Below are 6,688 nucleotides of genomic sequence, written 5' to 3'. Positions count from 1 at the left end.
AGACTAATGGTGTACATAAAGCATGAACAATGGCTCCACTTCTGACTTTTTGGCGGTCAGTTGGAGATGTTAAATGGACTTCTCTGTCTGGAGGCTGGCTTGGAAAAATGATTCCCAGATCTCAAGCTCCTGAATAGCCGGCTTGAACCACCAGCACCCCCAGCTATAAAACCTACTGTATTTTTTCTCTTCAACGTAAGGACAAACCTTTCCAACAAAAATGATTTTGTCTGGCATTTCTGATGCTACCACTAGTCTTTAAACCACAAAATATTACTTAGATTGTAAGTATCTTGGTGAGGCAGGGACTCTACAGAAAGGGGGCAGTCTCAGAAACCACCCATAACTCTACTCAGCTCTTCTTTGCAGTAAGTTTACGATCATTGATTTAGGATCAGTGTCTCCTTCAAAAAAACTGCCAATACCAGGTAGAACTGCGCCTGGGCACAATGATTAACCAAGTGTATATTCTTTTTTTTTTTTTTTTCAAGTGTATATACTTTTAAGCAGCTATCGCTGTTTAAGATTTCTTATATATGGAATACTTCTCATTCCTTTGTTATCTGGTACTCAACATTGGTACATGTACAGTGAGAATGATTTCTGATAAAGATATTCTGTCAGTCATGAATAAGTCTTGGGCAAAGTACACCCCACATATTTACCCTCAGCTAATCCTGCCCTAAAGCCTCAGCCAAACAAGAATTAAGATCGCCCTTGAGACATCTTGCTTTAGGATATGGCCCCGGCAACATATTCAATAAACTCTTATTATGCTTGTTTTCTATATTCCCATGTGTCTTGCACAGTTGTTTTTTGTTGTTGTTTGCTTTTTTGTGTCTGAAGAACACAAAAGAACCTGAGCACATCTTCTGGAGGAAGACAAACAATTTTTGTTCCTAGGGAACAATAACTGCTAGCAATACTATTTTCCCTTAAAATCTTAAGGGTTCTTCTAGATATATTATCGCTGTAGATTTATTTATTTATTTATTTATTTATTGACAGTCTGGGTCTTGAACTCTGGGCTTGAATGCTGTCCCTAAGTTTCTTTTGCTCACATGAACCACAGCACCATATCCAGTTTTTTCTGTGATCAATTGGAGATAAGAAGCTCATGACTTTCTTGCTTGGGTGGGCTTTGAACGTGATCCTCAGATCTCAGCCTCCTTACTAGCTAGGATTATAGACGTGAGCCACTGGCACCCAACCTCTGTGGACTTACTAAAGAATTCAGAAAAATAAATTAATAATAAAACCACAGTTGGACTTCAATGCCATGGGATCTCATGGCTCTCTAATTCAAACTTGATATTTGTAGGGATTCTTCTGGACAATTCTTCTTTATTCAGAATCTTATAGCAGACAATTTGATAGGAATTTTAAAAGTTTATGTAATGGGCCAATTCTGTAAAACACTTATTCCTTTAGAAAAAATGTCTTCTTTCATGTGTGTGAATGAGAAATGCTTATTGAAATTGTCATTTATTCTGAATTAAATAAAAAATACTTGCATTACTTTATGTTTCAAGTAAGATAAAGACATTTACAAAATTATTTTCCACAGTATACTTTTTACAAACAAATTACCAGTGTGGGATTTGGGGAAAGCTTACGTGAATTCAATTTAAATTAAAGAACCAGCGATAAAGAAAAATAAGCCATGCAAATAGACCACAGTACCACTAAAATTTATAATTTAATTAAGGAGTACAAGATTCTTCTATGAAATGGTCCTTCCCTTAAATATAAGAAAGACCCAATATTTGCTTAATAAAATTAACTTCGTAGATGGTCAGAATTAACTAGAATGCATTGTTCATGATAGTGTGTTAGATTCTATTGAATTTTCTACTTTATTCTAATTAATAATGTTTTTATGAAATGACAATTCAACTCATTTGAAAGAGAGATAACAATAAAGGCTTTTACAAGTTTATATGCATGTTAAGTGTTAAGTTTTTCCTCTACAAGTAGATCAGGACAGCAGGGTGGTACATTCCATGTGATCTACCTGGGATATGAGATAATTTCCTATATGATGCACACTTTTTAAATTTAGGCTCAATAGTCTCCTAGTGCTAGAAGTGACTTGGAAGAGCATTTACAGAATTCCAAAAAGAAGCTGACTGAAATTAACATGTTTAATAATGAATACCAATATTTTACCTCTAACCAATGGTCTGTATGTTCCATTTATTCTATTCTTTCATCACACACACATGTGCTTGTGAGCATATACATGTGAATACATGGCCATCCACAAAGGTACAATACATAAGTATACATACATACATACACACATATATGCAACTCTGACTCATTTTGGAGAGGATTAAGATTCCACTGTATAACAACACTTGTAAATAACAATAATCCTATATACTTCCTCATTATGGATTTTGCCTCCGGTATCTAGATAACCTTATTACTTCCCTTGGTCTCAAGCTTTTAGAATTTTTTTGTTTGTTTGTTTTCAGAGTGTCATACTCACATTATATTCTAAGTTTCTTATATGATTATTTGCCCTACATTAGTTGCCCTACAACTCAGGAAGAATTTAAACCTGGGACCTTCTAACATAGCATAACCCTTAGAATAGCCAAGTTAATTACTCTTTTCTTTCAACTTCCTGGATAAAGATCCTGGGGACAGGACTGTGAATAGTTTTTGTTTGTTTGTTTTAGTTTTTTCACTATAATTTTCCAGAAAACTCTGTTAACCAGATTATACTACTTACTCTACACTTTTATATTGTCACAAATACATGGCTACATACATGTATAACTCTGCATGTTTGTATTAAAAACCTTTGTCTATAGCTTCAACTCTATTACCACCATCCACCAGCTCATTCATCATCATTTGTGATTCATTTTAAAAAAAATTAGGACTGCTAAGTGTCATGAATTCTAATGTTAACATTGCCTTAATTGCTAATATTATGTATATTATTCATTCAAAAAGTCTGCTATTCGGTACTTTATCTCCAGTCTTCTAATAAACATATTTTTCAGCTTACTCGTCAGTTGAATATTCTACTATTCAGCACCAACTTTTTCCATTGTTTTTCTAGTTTAACCGATAATGTTTTAGGTGTGTTCATTCTCCTCTACCCATTTATTAGCTAATGCATATTTTCATGGAGTCTTTCTTTCTTTCTCTCTGTATTTCTCTTCCCTTTCTTTCTCTTTCTTTCCTTCATTCTTTTCTCCTTTCATTTTTTCTCTTTCTCCTTCCTTCCTTCCTTCCTTTTTGCCTGCCTGCCTGCCTTCCTTCCTTCCTTCCTTCCATTATTTTTGTACTGGCATTAAACACAGAACCACATGCTTTTGCTTCACCTTCTCTACTCAAGAATGACACTCTATTAGTTGAGTCATAGCTCCAGTTCTGCTTCTTTGATGATAAATTGGAGATAATAGTCTTATGAACTTTTTTCCTGTGCTGGCTTTGAACTATGATCTTAATATCTCACCCTCCTAAGTAAATAGGAGTACAGGCTTCTGTCAATGATACCCAGCCTTAGAGGTTTACTTTAGGTAAATTATATACATCTACAATCCTCATCTATGTTGAGCTCCATATCCTTTTACTTCAAGTCCTCATATCAGTTGTGAAAAATATAGTGAGACTGATTGTGCTTTGCTTTCTTTTTTAATTTTTCCAGTCATGGTGCTTGAACTCTGGGCCTGTGCTCTCTTTCAGAGCATTTCTGCTCAAGGCTAATGCTCTACCACTTTGAGACGCAGCTCCACTTCCAGTTTTCTTGTGGTTAATTGGAGATACGAGCCTAACGTGCTTTCCTGCCTGTGCTGACTTTGAACCATAATCCTCAGATCTCAACCTCTGATATAGATAGGATTATATTCATGAGCCACCAGCACCCAGTAAGGGTTTAAATTCAGATTTCCTCCTATAATTAGGGCTTACTAATTTTATATCAATATTCTTTATTATTTGTATTTAAGCATGACATAAAAGAGTAGAGAGGAGTTAGACAATATAAAGTATAAGTCTCCTCTTTAAAACTTATTTACATCACCTTTTAAAGTTACTCTATTTCCTGCACACAATGTTTTGCCTTATCCTCAATAGAAAGGCATTCTTTTACATTTTGTGTAGCTTTTTATTTTCTGTTGTCACTGATATCCTCTTCCCACAAAGAGTAAGTAGAATGTGGCAAGTATAACTTAATTAATTATTTCATTATTTTCATAGTAACTCAGTTAAACTGTATTAAATGGTGAAACCATAACAACTTTGCCAAACTGGAATTAAAAAGGGTCAACCATAAAAAGTACTGAAGTTGACAGAGTTGAAAAATTCTGTGGTGTTAAGATTTATAATATGAATAGCTTATGGAATGGATTCATCAAGGGCACAAGACTAAAGTAACATTTCTTAAAAAAAAAACTATGAAGGAATGCTTTATGCTTAAAAGATGCAAAGTCAATGTGTGGTGCAGTTAAGTCTTCTCAGCTCAAAAAGTAACAATGAAAATGCAGTTGCCAGGCAACAAAGCTGCAGAATCTGTATAAGTGGAGTGAATTCAAGGCTGTTCCACAGAGGGTAAAGTCATACTTCATTTGGTGTCAATTCTAATTAAATGAGAATAATAAGGTATAAAATCATTGTATACCTTCCCATTCCTAAACATAGTACATATATACAATAGTAGTACAAATCAAACAATATCAAACATATGTTCTCAGTAAGAGAACATATGAAAAATATGCATATCTTTCAGGTTTAAATGACCATTCTAGTTGTTATAGGACATCAAATCAATAATTTAAAAAAAGTGGTTTTTTTTCCTCAGAAAATATATCCCATTAATTTCAGACCAAATGTTCCTCCAGTTGACTTGTTTGGGCTACAAACTCTGTGTTTTTGCTTTTGTCTGAAACAAAGATCATCAAGAACAAGTCTGAAAGTCTCACTCTACATCATGTATTATTCATACATATGAGAATCTTTCAGTCATTAGAAATGGGTGCTGAGCATAAAGAAAACAAAACAAAGGCTTATAACATCCTGTCACCATTTAAAAATTTGTTTTATGCTCACATTTTAGTTCTAATTATTTTTCTAGCATTACTATACCATTCTAAGTCACTGAATAGTAATTTTAAAAAATATCAAGTAATTTACACATTTATGTTAGGATATTTTATAATCTTATCGTAAGGCTAGGGATGTGAGAACATGTGGACATTGTATATTTACAGTGGAAAGGAATTTCTGTTTAGAGATCAACAGAAATAAAATATCACATATGAGGTGATATAAAAATACAGAATAGCCAGGTGCTAGTGGCTCATGCCTATAATCCTAGCCAGTCAGGAGACTGAGATCTGAAGATCATGGTTCAAAGCCAGCCCTGTTAAGAATGTTTGTAAGACTCTTATCTCGAATAAACCACTCAAAAAACCAGAAGCGGTGCTGTGGCTCAAGTGGTAGACCACGGCTTGAGCTGAAGAGCTGAGAGACGGAGCCCAGACTCAGAGTTCAAGCCCCATGACTGCCAAAAAAAAAAAAAAGCCAGAATAAATTAATTATATTTGATTCCAATGTCCTGCTTCTTGTAAATATATTTTTCTAATTTGAGGAGGTTAAGAGAACTAACAAAATGCTGAAATAAGGATACAGGATGACCCATTGTAACAAAGGGATGTACAAGACACAATGTTGAAAATGAACTTTACAATTTGAGGGTGGAGCGGAGGAGCTAGGGAGGTGAGGAGGGAAGGGATGGTAAGGAAAAAACAAAAGAGGGGGTAACAGTGCTTGATAGGAATTGGACTCATTATTTTGCCCATGTAACTGTAACCCCTCTGTACAGTATCTGTACAATAAAATAATATAAAAAATCTGGCTGGTAAAAACAGATACTACACTTGATATTAGCCAAAAGACCGAGAAGCAATTTCTTTCTCTCACTCCTCCAACCCCCGCTTTGGTTTATTATTCCCAGTTGTCACTGTTTTTGATTTCTCTACACTTTCTCCTGTATATAATTTTTTTTTGTCAGTCATGGGGCCTGAACTCTGGGCCTGGGCGCTGTCTCTCAGCTCTTCAGCTCAAGGCTAGTGCTCTACCACTTGAGCCACATCAACACTTCCAGCTTTTTCTGTTTATGTGGTGCTAAGGAAACGAACCCAGGGCCTCATTCATGCCAGGCTAGCATTCTATTACTGAGCCACCTTCCCAGCCCTCTTGTATACAAATTTATCTGATTTGTGGAAGTGAAGGGGAATTACAGAAATGGTGGGACAAAGAATGACTCATTCATTCAACAGTGACACTTACTAGAGGCTATGATGGAAAATAACCTTACAACTTGGGGAAAAGGGGGGTCAGGAGGGGAAAAAGTAGGAGAAAATGAGGGAGGGGGTAACACTAATCAAAAAGAAATGTACTTCTTACCTGATTATGCAACTGTAACTCTTCTGTACATCACCTTTAAAATAAAATTCAAATTAAAAAATGGCTGGAGAATTGCCAAAAATAAAGAAAAGATCTAACAGTTTACAGAATTTTACTATGTTCTTAATGACTAACTCATTAAAGAATATATTAAGGATCTTCAGGTAAACTAGTAAATTGCTGTAAATTGCTTTAAAAAGCTAGCCTGGAGCTGGGTGTCAGTGGCTCAGGCTGTAATCTTAACTGCTCAGGAGGCTGAGAT

At 35.1% G+C, this 6,688-nt stretch overlaps 1 pseudogene; it reads right to left on the bottom strand.

Moving 5' to 3' along the window:
• Positions 1–5,763: 5,763 nt before the first annotated feature.
• Positions 5,764–5,927, bottom strand: LOC122104003 (annotated as a pseudogene).
• Positions 5,928–6,688: the final 761 nt, after the last annotated feature.

Source organism: Dipodomys spectabilis, unplaced genomic scaffold (assembly GCF_019054845.1).
Source record: "Dipodomys spectabilis isolate Male_0828 unplaced genomic scaffold, ASM1905484v1 ptg000019l, whole genome shotgun sequence".
Taxonomy (NCBI): Eukaryota; Metazoa; Chordata; class Mammalia; order Rodentia; family Heteromyidae; genus Dipodomys; species Dipodomys spectabilis.
This window is presented reverse-complemented; position numbering and strand designations above follow the sequence as displayed.